Below are 15372 nucleotides of genomic sequence, written 5' to 3'. Positions count from 1 at the left end.
CACTTCATTCAGCTGTGCAGGCCCTATCATGTTAGCACAGCATGAGAGATATATTTGTCCCCAGTGACAGCCCTTTGTGACAACCTCATCCGAGTTTTAAGCATTCTTCCTGTGTCAGAATCTGCCAAAGAAACAATCCTGAACAGGCCATGCTCCCTGAATAGGCCCTTCTCATCCCACAGCCCCTCTTCTAGCAAGATAATGGTGGTGTTCAACAGCATAGTGTTCTCCCTTAAATTTCACTTTTCACCTTCAGAGCTAAGGGACCCATTCAGGCAAGGGGAAGCTTTGGATTCAGTCTATCCAGAGGCTTAGTTCAGAACCCCCATCTATTAGTGCTGCTCCCATTTCACATATCAGAAAAGAATTAGATGCAATTTGTACCTCAGTTCATGAAGCACTGCTGTACTAAGTCAGGTCCTTTGTGGATGCATGAAGAGGCTCTGTACCTCTATTTCTCTGCAGGGAACTTGAAGATAATTTTTCATCCCCAAGCAATCATTCTGTGAAAGGTTTTATTTTTTGTTAGTAAAGCTAGAATTCAGAGCTAGAATTCAGTTTTTGTCTAAGCATTCTGTAATACACTGCTACACACAGTTGCATCCTGTCTAAGTCAACTCTAGCTGCCTTGGCAATTCCTCCTGCATTCACATGGTAAGAGGCATTGTTGCTTGTTAATAGGGGTTGATGTGCTAGCAGGGGTCATCTTCTGAACCTGCACACCAAGCCTTGTGTGCATCCCTCACAATAAATAATGCTGGGAGAACAATATGGTACCAAAAGTGATGGTTTCAAATGAAGAGAGAATGTCAGGTAGTGTTGCTGCTGTTTAACCTGAGGTTGAGCTACAAACAAGAACTGAAAGCCAGTAATAATCCCAAGTCTTTCAGTGGCCATTGGCAGCATTATCTGATAGGACACAAGTGCTCCCTAGCAGCAGGTGTGTCAGTGGAGCCACTGACACTCCCTGAGCAGAAGCACATTCTTTTCACTGCATGCAGCAGCTGGCCTCAAGTTCACCCTCTGGGATTTGGGCTTACACTGACATTTTGATCACTGTGGCTGTTATTAGAGACTTGGGCCAATTTCAGCGAATTTATTCCTTGAAGTAATTGATCCCCAGAGGAAAGAGTGCTTTACCTGCTACTTATTATTTCATTAAGCAACAGAAACATTGCAAAAACTTGGACAGGGATTTGGAACTAGATGATCTTTAAGGCCCTTTCCATTCCAAACCATTTTATGATCCTATGATTAATTGTGCTTTTTTTTCTGCCATAGGTGAAGAGAAGCTAGACTTTGCTTTATCCTTACAGGGGTAAGAGACCTCAAGGATGCTGCTTTTCTTCCTCTTTTCAAGGCAGAGTTACAATTCAGCAGGAGTTTTTCATACACATCCTGCAGGAGACTGCAGTGGCTACTGAGTGCAGAGGCAGCCTGTTGATTCCCTCTTATACCAGGAGTGAAAAAATCATGCAGCTGAAACACATAAAAGTAGACTGGACTACTGTGCCCTCAGTACTTACTGGCTTTGCAAGTTGGCTGCTACTTTCCACTGTCCCTGTGAAGAGGTCAGAGAACTGTGTGGTATTGTCACAACTGATGCTCTCCAGTGAACTCCTGCAGCCTTCTTGAGCATCCCCTCACACCCAGCACCTCACCTGGGCTCTTTCCTTTCATGCCACAGTTGCAGTTTTGGGGAGCAACCCCAATTTGTGCACACCTGCATGCACAGACACATCTTACACCACTTGAGCTTTGGAGCTTGACTCCCTAAGTCATTTGTGTCTGCAACACCATTGAAGGGTAACACTGACTTGGACAATCCACCTGCCTCACTATACTTTAGGGGCCTTATTTCAGTTTTGAAGATGGGATCTATATCTCTAATTTACTTTATCACTTTTGAAAATTAAATACTAAAGAATGTGACATTCTACAGAAGAGACAGTCTAAAGTTTAGGGATGAAAAGTGTCCTTTAGGGCTGTAATGTATTTTGCCATTACTGCTTGGGGAATAATACTAAGGATGATAGAGAGCAAGTTGACAGGATTCATTAAGGCAGAGACAGGCTGTGTGTGCTGTGATGCACAGGACTCTGCACAAGTCTGCCTAGGCAGAGCAAACTGCTCTGGCTTTTACTGAATGTGATTTATGAGTTTGTTTTTATGGTTTTGTCTTTTTTTTCTGCTCTAAAAGATGAATCTCAAAAGCACAACACAGAGTGCTCATAACAAAGGTGCCCTGTTGAACACAGCAAGTGGCACAACATTGTACAGCACAGCTGTGACAGCAAAGGCCCTGAGCCCGCTCTGCTGAGCTGGTGGCAGCATTGTCAGCGTGTGGAAAACCAAAACCCACCGACAAAACACATCCACTCTTTGATATGCAGAACTTATAGACTCCACTACAAGTGATTTTTCTCAACCTGACATCAACTAAATGGTATAGAAAAGGAAATGCAGCAGATACACCACAGGATTGCACAGATCTTCTAGACTGAGTTACAGCTCAGACTGCAGTTCAACAAAATAATGGCTGCAACATTGCCTTGTAGCAAACCACAGTTACCCTGCCAGCATCTCATCTCATCTCCCTGGATGTCTTGCTCTTCTGACACAGCTCATAATGAGTAGGGAAGACTCCACTCTCAGGCTGTTGCTTGGCTTCAATGTGCACATTCAAAGTCCTTGTGAAAGACAGCTACTCCAGCCATTAGGATACTGAAGTTTGCATAAAGTCAAAATCCAGGTATAAATCTTATCACTTTCTACAAACAGCAGCAAAGTATATTGAATTTTGAGTCCCAGATACAATTCCCTTAGGAATTTCTGCCTAGCTTCTTGAAAACCTCCCATGCTACACACTCTTTAGCTTCTTTGACCTTTAGTTAATATTTAACTGCCTACCTACTAATATGTAAACAGTGGAAAAACATAAACAATGTATTTTATTATTAAATTATAATTTTGTAAGGTGAAATATTCTCCAAAGACAGCAGTATTGGAGGAGTATTAGCAGGAAATTTTTCTATCACCCCCAGATCTACTGATGATCACTGCTCAGTTATCTTTGGGGTTGCACCTTGTTGACAGGTTAGTAATACAAAAATTTACTTTTTAAAGAGCTCCTATATGCACTGTAAAATCTATTGTCCCATTTTAAACATGTTCCTTTCAAAATAGGAAGACAATACACGTATATTTTCAAAACAACTGCATCTTTATGGACTGTGAGTAAACAGAAGAGAGGAGATGCTACACTTCAGTAAAGGGAAAATATTGAGTGTTTCACCAGCTCAAATCCTGTTCCCAATATCTATGGGGATGAATATACATTGTATCCCTATATATAAATATGTATACACACACACAAGAAAAGAACAACCAAAAAAAAAAGGGAAAAACATGGGCAAGACATCCTGGTGTGCAACTCCTTCTGTTAACACTCAGCATCACAGAACACTCCCCAGGGAGCAGCTCAGTGAGCCTGCATTGATAGGGTTAAGCAGCCAGAGGACATTACTTCAGAAAGATGTAATGATTTTTCCTTTCTCCTCTGCTCTGCCTCTGGGGATTGGCTGGTTGATTCTGTTTGGCTGGTAAATTTGGGGTTTGTTAATGTCAGAATGGGCATATTTCTGTCAGGAAACAAAGTAGAGGAAAAAACAGATTATCAAAAAACAAATGCACCAGATAAAGAGAAAGGTTACAAAACTTCTGAAGTGACTTAGCTGCAGTAAGGAAAAACATATAGACTCGATAGTGCTGCCTGCTAATAACTAGAGAAGTTTTACACCATCTGCTAATTTCCCCTTTGTCAGCTGCACAAGGGAACCACATGAGAGACACCATAATAAACAGAGGTATTTTTTCCCCCTTGGAGATCATAAGTCTCCAGAACCTGTGGCATATATGTTCACTTACACCCAAGCTGTTAATATATACAAGTGAGAAGAGAACCAGTATTTTTATCAATGTGGAACAGCAGCTGAGACAGACAACACAACCTCCGCAGAGGGACACATCCATATGTTACACAAGAATAGATGCCAGAAAAATAATAGTGGTTGGGGCTTTTCTTGGAGAAAGACATTTTAACTATAGGTCAAAAATCTATTGTCCATAAAGACTCTACAAAACCAGACATACCATGAGATCTTAAAAAAAAAGCCAAACACAAGACATCTGGAAAGTGCCTGCTGTTCATTAAGATCCTGCTTCCATTATCCAGTTAGGACATGCACTTGGTTCTGCCAAAAGCCCTGCTATGCATATACTATATTTCTTGATCTTTTCTGTTGCCTAGTAAAGGCTTTCGAATTTGCTGCCAATTCAACCCCTGAAGCACAGATGGGAATAAAAAGCATCTTATCTCCTAGCATACGATTCCATATCATGTTTTCTACTATTTTCAAGCTGTACAATCTCTCAAGCTGCATGACATGCCTGTTTCCCTTGGGAGACTATCTCATATACACCCAGAATCCTAATTCCTCTGTGCATATCCCTGTGTATAAGGCTTGAAGTAGTAATAGAGAGTAGCTCTGTTCTCTCATCGCTTTTTGTCTTGTTCTTTCAGCAAGAGAAGAATTGCCAGAAAGCTGTTTCATCCAAAGGTTCTCATCCAAAACTTCAGACAAACTGGAATGTTGGCAGGGAAGGCACTTCTTGGGCTTTGTTGGTAAGCAGAGAAAATTTCTCCTGAGCATCCTGATAGAGGTGCAGATTTCTGCCCTGAGCCCACCCAGTGACATCTTAAAAGTCAATGGCTCATTTCTAATGGTAAGGTCTCCAATCCAAGAGATGGCAATTAGCAGTAGATATCATCTACTTTGTCAAGATTTCTTAATCTGGCTTGTGTCATTTTCATAAGAAATTAGGGTTAAATTAGCCTACTGTAAAATGTTACCATAATGGAAGAACACAATTATCAGTAACCTTCTAATAAACCACACAGGGCAACCAGGCAACATTCTTCAAAAGTTTTCTTTAAACTATCAAAATGCATTTGTGTTTCATTGTCTAAGTCTGTGAGGAAAAGTATTAAAATAATGTGTAACTCCTGTCAGCTTAAAAAAAAAGGGGAAAAAATGGGAATCAAAAATTGTTCACCACATAGCATGGGGGCATGACCTAAACAGGATGGAGCACTGAGGATATTGCACAGTATCACACACACACACACCATTATTCTACATGACAGGTAGGAATGAGAGCATAGAAAAACAGGTTTCAAAACAACAGTTCAGGCAGCAGAATTGCAAAACACAGGGCTTGGAATTCTAACACACTATAAAAGCTGCCTATGAGTGGAGAAATTCAGGCAGGTCAAATAGTAAATTCACACAAACTTCCCACCCTGCTCAGATGCAATAAAGCCTTGCTAGAATGCTGTGCCAAGCCTTGGCCATCATTATTCCAGAGATACAAGGGTCAACTGGAAAGTACCAGGGAAGAAAAAACATCATTAAGGTTATTATAATCAGTTATTACCTAAAGAATGAGTATAAATAAGCAAAGTTGCAGAGAAAACAAACTGTGAGGAAAACAATGGAAAAAACTGCAGCTGTTTATGCTGCAGACAAATGAAGAGAGGTATTATGTACAGATTAAATATTTTGCAATAGAGTTCCCAAAAAGAGGATAAAACTGTTCATGTCTAGAATATGGAAGGAGTTCGGTCTCATCCTAACCTTCCCTGAGAAGGAAAGGCTCATGGAGAACTTCATATTATTCCAGTACTTTAAAGAGTGGCTGAAAAGGGATGGGTGCTCTCTTTTCACAAGGAGCCACTTGGACAAGACAAGGTACAGCTGGGTGCAAGTTGCATTGGGAGAGATTTTATCTCAGCAAAAGAAACAATTTTTTTTTACAGTGAGAACAATTAAATGCTGCAGCAACCTGGCCAGGGATGTGGCAGAGTCCCCATCACTGGATTTTCAAGACCTGAGTGAACAGGATGCTGGATCATCTAGGCTGCCTTCCCCATTAAAGGTTGGACCAGATGTCCACGCAAGGGCCCTTCCAGCCTGGGTTATTCTGGGTTATTATTTCCACTGCACTGGCAGTGCAGGTAAGGAGTGACATATATAAACATTGGGGCTGACACTGATCCCTTGATCTTTAAAAAACACAGAGGATTTTTTTTTAAAGACAAATATAGTCAGCAACTGACAATAAATCATGTTTTAGATTACATTATTATATTTATGCAAAGAGCTGCCAAAAAGAAGAAAATAACATACACCACCAGAGACAGGAAAAAACCTCTCATTGGTGTAAGCACAATTTAGTCATGTATTAGAAGAAAACCCTTTTGAATGGCGTGGAATGACAAGCAATGAAATGCATTATATACAGAGGCTGTGGAGTTTCCATTGCTAAATGATTTTAAAGAAACATTGAACTGATTCTGTCAAGAATGATTAGATATTTCTGAACCCTTCTTGAAGAAAGATGGACCATTCAAAGGCCATTACAGCTTTCCTATTATTTTCTCTTCAAGGCCCAAAGCAAAGATGGGGCAGAAAGTCTTTTTCCCTAGGAATGAGTTTTTTCTCACATCCTTTTATCAGTTAGCAGCAGATGAAAGCTGTAATTAGAAGCATAAAGGTATCTGCTGTTTCCCCCAAATTCAGTGTTGCTACACTGCAATTGCAAATCAGTGCATAATGTTGCCTAGACAGATTTACACAGCAGCTAAAAGCACATATACTCAGACATGCTACAGACTGTCTGGGAACAAAGAATCCTGAGGCACAAACTACTCCAACTGTCTTATTGCACATTACCAATATCAACTTCATTTTTACATTTAACAGCAGCTCTTTCATTGCATGTCCTTCCCTGGCAGCCAGCCACAGTTTTTAAAAGGTCAGAATCCTGATCTTCAATATAACATCCCACACAGATGACGTGATCTCAGAGGTAAGGAAGGAACCTGCCTCTGCAAGTCAGCTTGGAGCTACAATCTGAATAAATCATGACTCTGAATTCCATGAAAGCATTTGAAAGGGCAGAAGAATAGAGAAGGGAGGTAGGACAGGCTTTCAACCGAGGAGCAAGATGAGGCTTCCAAAAACCACCAGTTCTGTTTCATAGCCTGAAATGGACTTCCTCCATCATTCAGGATGGAACAGTTCATTTTCTGTATCAGTTCAGTTAAAAAGTTAATTAGTTCAGTTTGAAAGATCAGTTACTTGTATAAAACAACCTACCTGTCATCTGACTGTCAGCTTCCTGGGACAAATAATCCAGCCCATACTGTTTAAGGGGAACAAGTAAGGAAAGGAATATGTTCCAACTGCTCCCAGCAGAGTTCATGGACAAACTCTAGGCAGTCGTGGGATGCACACACAGGGTTAAAGCTCCAAACAGATAAATTGACTGAGAATTTAGGCAATGATGTCACCATGACCAGAAGTTGGCCTTAAGATAAATAAATGGGCTTTCACTATTCCCTTCAGGCATTTGCTGTCCCCTTGGCACCAAGATGAAATCATAATGCGTTGTAATTACAGATAAAAGGGATTTGACATGAGAGCTCTCCAAACAAGCCAAACATCCTGGAAAGTGAAAAAAAACCAACAAAAACCCCCAACTTGCTTGCATGCTCATTCTTCAGAGTCAAGAATAACCATCAAGACAATTTTCTTATTATTAGCAGCTGTTCGGAAATCAGTGTTGGATACATTAGTTAAATCAGTGGGCTTTCCCAAAACAAAAAAGAAAATTATGGAGAGGAGGACTTGAGAATAAATTAGTCAGACTGCAACAATATCAAAAACATGAAAATCTATAGCTCTGGCATGCAGAAATCACACAAACCCAAATCACACTAACAAAAGATAGATTCTAAGCATAACTGAGTAACTTAAAGTATAATGACCCATATTTTAGTCAGCACAGAGGATGGACTCATCTACAAAGACTCCTCTGAGAAAAATTCCAGGGATAAGGAAAAAGTAGAAGGAAAAAAAAATAGGAAATGTTAAACACTGCTATGCCTGTAACTTGAAACCAACTCTAAACTATAATTGACAAAATGTTGCCATCACCCCTACAAAGGACAGCGTGAAAATGCCTTTCTATTTTCCTATGACCAGATCATAAGGCATATTAATAAATTCTTTAAAATTGCCTCTGTAAGTGCTGGCACAAGAGTGCATGTCAATAATATGTTTAAAACTCCTGCTATGGCATTTGTTAGCTGTCCAAGTGCTCTGTGGGGAACCCCCTGGGGGTTCATTCTGCAAGGATTCACTTTTTTGACCTGGTTTTAAGCTGTGGGCTGCTGTCAACATCAGACTCTCAGCTGCACAGAGGCATTTCTAAAAGACAGTGACACTCACAAAAGAGACTTCTCTCCCCTGTCAGGAAACTCAGCAATCCAGGTTATTGGTATTAACCCACTACAGAGAAAAAGCACTATAAACTAAATGCAAGTTGGATTTATATCAACAATACAGATGTGCACGTAAAGAGCATAGCCCTAAGCCAGACTTACAAAGCCTGTACACACTTTTATTGATGAAGTAGAAAAACTGTTTAAAAATTTAATTGCAAAGATCTCACATTTGCAACAGAAAAACCCCCAGCATGTTAATTCTTTCCTCAGTGAATTTGCCATTAGCAAATGAAGACCATGCTAGGAAACTCAAATTAGCAGCAGAAGTGATTATTTTAATGTTATCCCTTTCATCCCTTAAAGCCTTTTCTAAAAAATTAAAACAAAAACTACTCTTAGGATGAATTGTTTTCTCCAAGGTATTTTATCTTTAAAATGTGAAACACTTTGGCCTAAATAACAGAAACTACAGATATATCTGCAAAAGTGCATCTAAAAGAAAAGTAATTATCTAGTATAGAACTTTATAAGTTTGGGCCACTAATTTTCTACCCTCTCTCAATACTTGCTTTGCTACTGTTTCACCCTGCTAGTGCTGTTTCTGTGAGAATCATTGGCTCCAGTTTTGTGAGCCCGTATCATGGTGTTTACTAGCACAGTGTGAGGTGTGTTGAAAGAAGAATATTAAAGAGGATTTTTTATTTTCACTTGTCCTGGTGAAGATCCCTCTCCCTTGACAGACTATGGCAGAGAAATGCCACAGATCTTTTTATTGTGTGCTACTATCACCATCCACAGACAACCACACTCTGTAAACACTCTAGACCTGGATGAATAAAATTATATATAAAATATAAACAGCACCCCTACAATTCAGTCTGCAATGTAGAGATAGCTTGTTGATCTCATTAAATACCTATAGAATAGGTCATTTAGTATTTATAAATGTAAATGTAAAACAATTATTCAGCTATTTCACAGGGAAACTGGTGATATCTGCTGAATATTGCTTGCAATCATCATTTGAAAAGTTTGATTCTTGAAGAGAAACAAACTGCTAGAAGTATAAATTGGATCAATAGTCTAAAAATCATTGTAAATTCTAGAAGGAACTAATCAAAAGCTTCACCAGAGGTAGCAGCAGGATCCCATTTTTATTAACAAAATGCCATTCCTTGAACATTCTGAAAAGGTAAAACAACACAGTAACAAAAAATCCCAAACAAAACCAACTGAACAAAGAAGGGAAATCAAGTTTCTGTCCGCAAAAATAGAGAGCAAAGTGAAGAACTGTTTTTCAAGCTCTAGCAATAGCTAATGCCAGTTTTTGGAACAAAACCAGTCACTGGTAGCAAGTGGTGAGTTCTGAAAGGCCTGAGCAACTTCAGATGACTTGGGATCCCGTAGTAGATGTTGACAGATTTTCATTATTTTTTAACATTTTGTTCCTGTTTCTATATAATTTTCAATTTGTATGAATTTTTCATTTTGGTAGTAGCAATTTAATCTAAAATATTTTCAGATTGGAATTGCAATTTTTACTTTTTTACTGGAGAAAATTGTCACTATAGCATTAATTAGTCTCTTAATTCTCTGTTAAACTGCTGCATAATAAGGGGTTTATTGCTAAAAAACATGTAAGGGAGTTTCATTTCAGCATGAGATTCATCTAAAATTGTTTTTGGCTACTGAACTGAAAGCAAACCTGTAGTCTACTGCTGGAGGAAGCTCTCTCAAGTCAAAGTCACGATATCATGTCACAAAAAAGTTTGGTTTTCCTGTGTAACTAATAATGAAGGTAAACAGCTTGTTTAACAATTCTCTAAGAGTGACTTAGAACCATCTGAAGCTTGTGAGGTTTTAGGTACAAGATTCCTCTTGATTTCAGTACTGGATTTATGTTTTAAAAGGATGAAAGGCTGCCTTTAGTAACATGTTTTAACTTCTACACTTTATCTATAGACGAGCTCTTTGTGATTTTCTCTCCATACTTTAGTTTTCTGTAAGTGATTTTGTGCACCTTGCATGCACCTCCAGCTTTCTAAGCAGTAGCAGAATACACAAGTGGATAAAACATGATCTCCAGTTAATGGAAGGTTGCAATGAAGACAGATATTTCATAAAGGTCTAAGAAGATGGATAGCAAGTCAGATAGAATTTAAAAAAAAAAAGGCAGTATCAGTCTACATAATATCATTCCCTGTCAAGGAATGGGCGATCGTAAGTGTGTGTAAACAGCAATATTATTCATGGTTACCACAGTGTAATTGCTTGCTGGATTTGAATGAGGTTTCTCTGAATATAAATGAAGAGACTAAGTGAAAATAAAGGAAGCATCTGAAGCTAGAAACAAAAACACCCCCTAAATTTAAAATGATGAAGTCAGATGCACTTCCTTTTATTGTGTGTATGAATAGGGATGATTATTAAACCAGGAGAATTTTAACAGCAGCCAGAATAGAACACAATGCAGGGAGAAAAGGGTTTCCCAATTCCATTCTGCCAACGTGCCTCAGCCTTGACACCCAGCTTTATTGGCAGTGGAACCCTAAGCCTCTTTTAAACAGAGTCTTGAAATTGCTTCAAACTGTATCAGAAAAACTGGTGATTTTTAGGAAGATAAATGATTGCAGAACCCTCACAAATCCATATCCCTTTGTACCAAGGGAAATCTAATACCGAGGTCACTGGGGCTAAGAGGCATCAACCAGGCCTGCCACATCTTCAGCATGTTGATTATTAACTGAAAATTGTAACAAGGAACAGAAGGCAATTTAATCTGCCATTGTCAGCGTGTTGCCATGACTTGGAGCAAACCCAAGTGAGCAGCAACATTCAATGTGCAATTCCCTGGTGCCAAAACCAGAGCCAGGGCATCAGGCCTAAACCCTGTGAGATATCAGCTGCTGAAAATGCAAACCACCAACACGTGGTGTAATCCACCTGAACTGCAGCCCCGTGTCAGACTGATCCACCTCACTGGCAAGGCAGGCAGGAACCAGCACAGGAACTGTCAGGGAACCCTGACAACAGAAAGTGCAGCCCAAGGCAGCGTGGGATGAGGAGGGAAGCTGTGCTGCAGAATCCAGTACAGAGGTGATGGCCGGCTCAACATGACAGAAACAACACAGCAGCCCAGAACAGGAGTAGCAAACACTACCAACGAAAACAAACCAACAAAAGACCCTGTCTGTCTTTGCCCAAACAGGCATCTCTGTATGGAGAAGAGTTTGGATTCCTGGGCTAATCTAGGCTGTCTGCCTCCAATATGACCATCAGGACAATGTTAATAACAAAGGACGGCAGCAAAGTCTAAGGTGCAGAAACCAGAAAGATCTTCCTCCATCTCCAGAAGACCATTCTGGAATCTGCAGTGGCAGGCCCAGAACAGTGCACAGACTCATTGGTGACCTTGTCAGCCCACACCTCAGAGATCAGCTGAGCTGGGCACAGCTTTCCCTCTACTCTCCCACCTCCACCAGACAAAGAGCAGAACCCAGATTTTAATAAAAGGCAGACTAACATTTACTGACGAAATAGAATTACTTATGATTCAGTATGTTAGAAAACATTTTAAATAATTTCTGCTCCAGGCATTTAGACTTTAAGTATTTTAATTTTTCTAAATTTAAAAATGAAAATTTATCATCAGGTGATAAAAATGGATGTTCCTGTCTTTGCTTTATTGAGACTGATGAATCTGAAATTTAAAAAAACACTGGAGTTGAACAATTATTCTTAAACAGGATTTCCCCATGAATGTTCTGTTTTCATATCCAGGCAATATTTGGCTATAGTTTTTTCTTGATAAATGTACAATTAACTCCAGCTCCTGACAAAACAATATCAATATCTGTCTCCATGGGCACACAGTACCTGAGCAGGGTACCCATTTCAATAAAGAGTAAAGCAGCTCATACCCATCCAGCTTTCTCTCAACCCTTCTGAAACACAAGCAAATTTTTCAAAAGAATGAATTTTAAATGCTTTCATATATAGTACAATATATATAAAGTTCAACTTAAAATTTTGGTTTTCTGCTTTTTTAACTCCAGCTGTAGTTGCTTCCCTGTTTATTTGTATGGCAATCTGGTTCACATTGTTAGATGTCAGCTGAGGTGACTTTCTGTATGATTTAAAACTCCTTCTGCAATGACAAAAATACTTATTTAGAAGATTCTGAAAACCTGTTTCACAACATGCTCAAATATAGTGGGGGGGAAAGGAAGCCAAAGACTTTTTACATCAATATTTGCAGGAATTATTCAGTGTATTTCAGCCTCTATATCTTACAATTTTGATCACAGCAGATTAGTTGCACAATATCATCTTCCAAAAGTATAAATACATCTACAATTGGAGCTTAAAACCATCTAAGATCAATAAAAGAAAAGAAAGGAATTGACACCAATCTTATGGAGCAAAGTCATAATTTTGGCATTTCAATTGCTTTCAAAACTTGCTGTGCTTGAAAAAAATGTTATGGCAGATGGGATTCCCAAACTTAGTTTTCAAATGCTGAAGTTAATTTTAATTTTATTCACTCAAATGCTAAATCTTGGACAAACATTGTTAAAAAAGATTAAATCAAATCAGGCATAAAAATTTCAACAGAACCACCTGTGCCATCTAAAGTACTAATGTTTGAATGAATACATCCAGAGCAAAACCTATTATTAAAGCATTATAGATGGCAAATGTTTAACCAAGGAGATAATCCAGAAGCAGTCCAACAGAAAGACAGGGTCAAGGGGAAAAAGCACTTAAATGGGAAAAAAAGCATAATACAGGATCACCCTGAATCTCATCTGTCACAATGGGTAAAAAATCTCAGAAGTAGGAGCAAGTCTGAGAACAGAATAAGAACAGGTGAACTGAACTTGCACTCCCCTGGCTTCCAGCAGTTTGAGTTCAGGCTCTTCTGAGCCAGGTATGGCACCTTCCTATTTAAAAATCCCCACTGGATAATTTTTCCTTTATTATATTTCCCAGTCACTTTCTACACATGTGAAGTTTTAGAACCCTCAATACCCTCAGACACATTCTGTACCATTTTGTAGTGTATGAAGAATAAGCTCCTTTGCATCCACCTCCTGCTAATTTCATTTGATGCCCTCTGAGTATTTTAAAAGATCAGTTGGATTTAGGGTACAACGAAGTTGTGAACACAAGATTAACTGTTCTTTATGGGACTTTTACATCCATTTATTCATGTGTTATCCTAACATTTAACAGCCAGCAAATGAAAATTTGTGTATTTTGTAGTCTAATTTAATTAAAGCTTAAGGTTACAGAAAGAGGAATAAAGAAACACCAGCACAGAACTGCTGAAGAAAGCCAGAGAGAAATGGAGACAGACAGGGACATGCTGGCTCTTAAACTGCTCCTGTAGCATCCTAGTCCAGAACTTTTCCTCTCATGGCTTGCAGACATCTAAGGGCCCATAGGCTGCTTTTACAGCCTCAGAAAGAGTTAATTACGAGGAGCAAGTCTCATCAATAGCTTTATTATGCAGAGGTCCATTTATCTTAGAACATCTAACCTATGACTTGAAAAAAAATAAAACCCCATTGCAGTCAGAGCAGACAACTGTGCAGAGGAAATAGACTCTAGAGGAAATCTGATCAGCTACAGGGCACTAATGAAAAATATTGTGCATCATTGTTTTTAAAGAATAATAGCTAAAAGATGGTTTTTATTCAGAAGGAGACAAACTTTCACAAAGCCGCACAATGGATGTCCCCAACGTCAGGAAACTCACAGGGCTGGTGATTTCATTTTCATTTTGCTGCAGGTCCCCTTCTGCTCTAACAGATGGCCAGCCCCTGGACAGTATTTGAGAACAAATGTGAATTTAAGCTTCAAAGCAAGGTATGCAGAGCAGGAGAAACAAGTTTAAGGCTAAAGGTATTGCCAGTCCACTGGATACCTTCCTTAACTTCACCGTGGCAAGCAGAATCAAGTGACTCTTTTAGAGGAGCTTCTTTTCCAAAGCAACACTGACATGAATGAAAGGAGAAATAAGAATGTCCGAGTCAATCTGAGTTAATTACATTTTAAACAGCTTCAGGACATTTAAACTATTAAGATAAATTTTATCCCTTTTCATTAAAAAGAAAAATCTAATGGCCTTGCTTCCAAGGATCTCTGATGGGAATGGGTGTTTGGCAGTAGCGTTATAGCTATCAGCCAAATCGTCAGGCATAGAATGTTGCTTTAATAAAGGATAAATGGCAACAGATTTAAAGTCAGCAGGTATGTAACCTGGGGACAGAGAGGCATTAATTAAATCAGTAAAGGCAGGCAGAAGCTCAAGAGGAAAAACCTAAACAAGAGTTTGGGAAGCACTGATAAGCCTTGATTTTCTCTCTGCATAGCTTTTGCCTCCAGCAATTCAGCCCTTAAGATGCAAAAAAGCTGCGAAACGAGCTATCAGAACCCTTGTCAATCACTGGACAAGGTCTACCGCGGTCAAAAGGTACTTCCAAGGCCTGCAGGAAAAGAACAGAATTAATCTATGACGTGTGTTTATCAGTGACTAACTGCAGATTTGATTATTGCAGCAAAGAGGCTTAAACAGAAGGGGGAAAGCGATAATGGATCAGTCAAGGATTATTATTCTTACTCTATTTCAGAGACCATTTTATTGTTTCAATGGCATTTGCTAATTTGCATGTTATGGGGAGAAGGGAAACAATTCTGCAAATTGTTTCTTGAACCCATATCTGGTGGTGCTCGTTTTAATTCCAAGTTCAGGGAGTTGAACGTTCCATTGGCAAAGGTACACATTTATCCCTGGAGGTGCCTGCTCCTCACTGACGAAAGTGCAATACACAATGAGAGAATAACAGCCTAGACTCAAAAGAAACATTATAGTTGTATATTTTATTACATTTTTAGTAGAAAGAAATTTGAACAAAGTCACAGAAGTACACAAAGTCTATATATATGTATATATATATAAGTGCGTATATATGTGTATATATATATATATATAACATTTATGCACTTTGTGTGGAAAT

At 39.0% G+C, this 15372-nt stretch overlaps 1 long non-coding RNA gene across 2 annotated transcripts in view; it reads right to left on the bottom strand.

Moving 5' to 3' along the window:
• The window catches only part of LOC135453953 (uncharacterized), a 91264-nt gene that overhangs the window by 41728 nt on the left and 34164 nt on the right, over positions 1–15372 (bottom strand). The window contains exon 1 of one of the 2 annotated variants that reach the window (XR_010441999.1): positions 385–492. The exons of the other annotated variant lie outside the window; for it this stretch is intronic. This is a non-coding gene — a long non-coding RNA (uncharacterized LOC135453953). Of the gene's footprint in view, positions 1–384; positions 493–15372 lie in introns of those variants that run through there. 2 annotated transcript variants of the gene reach the window in all.

The sequence above is a fragment of the Zonotrichia leucophrys genome, chromosome 14 (assembly GCF_028769735.1).
Source record: "Zonotrichia leucophrys gambelii isolate GWCS_2022_RI chromosome 14, RI_Zleu_2.0, whole genome shotgun sequence".
NCBI classification, from domain to species: Eukaryota; Metazoa; Chordata; class Aves; order Passeriformes; family Passerellidae; genus Zonotrichia; species Zonotrichia leucophrys.
This window is presented reverse-complemented; position numbering and strand designations above follow the sequence as displayed.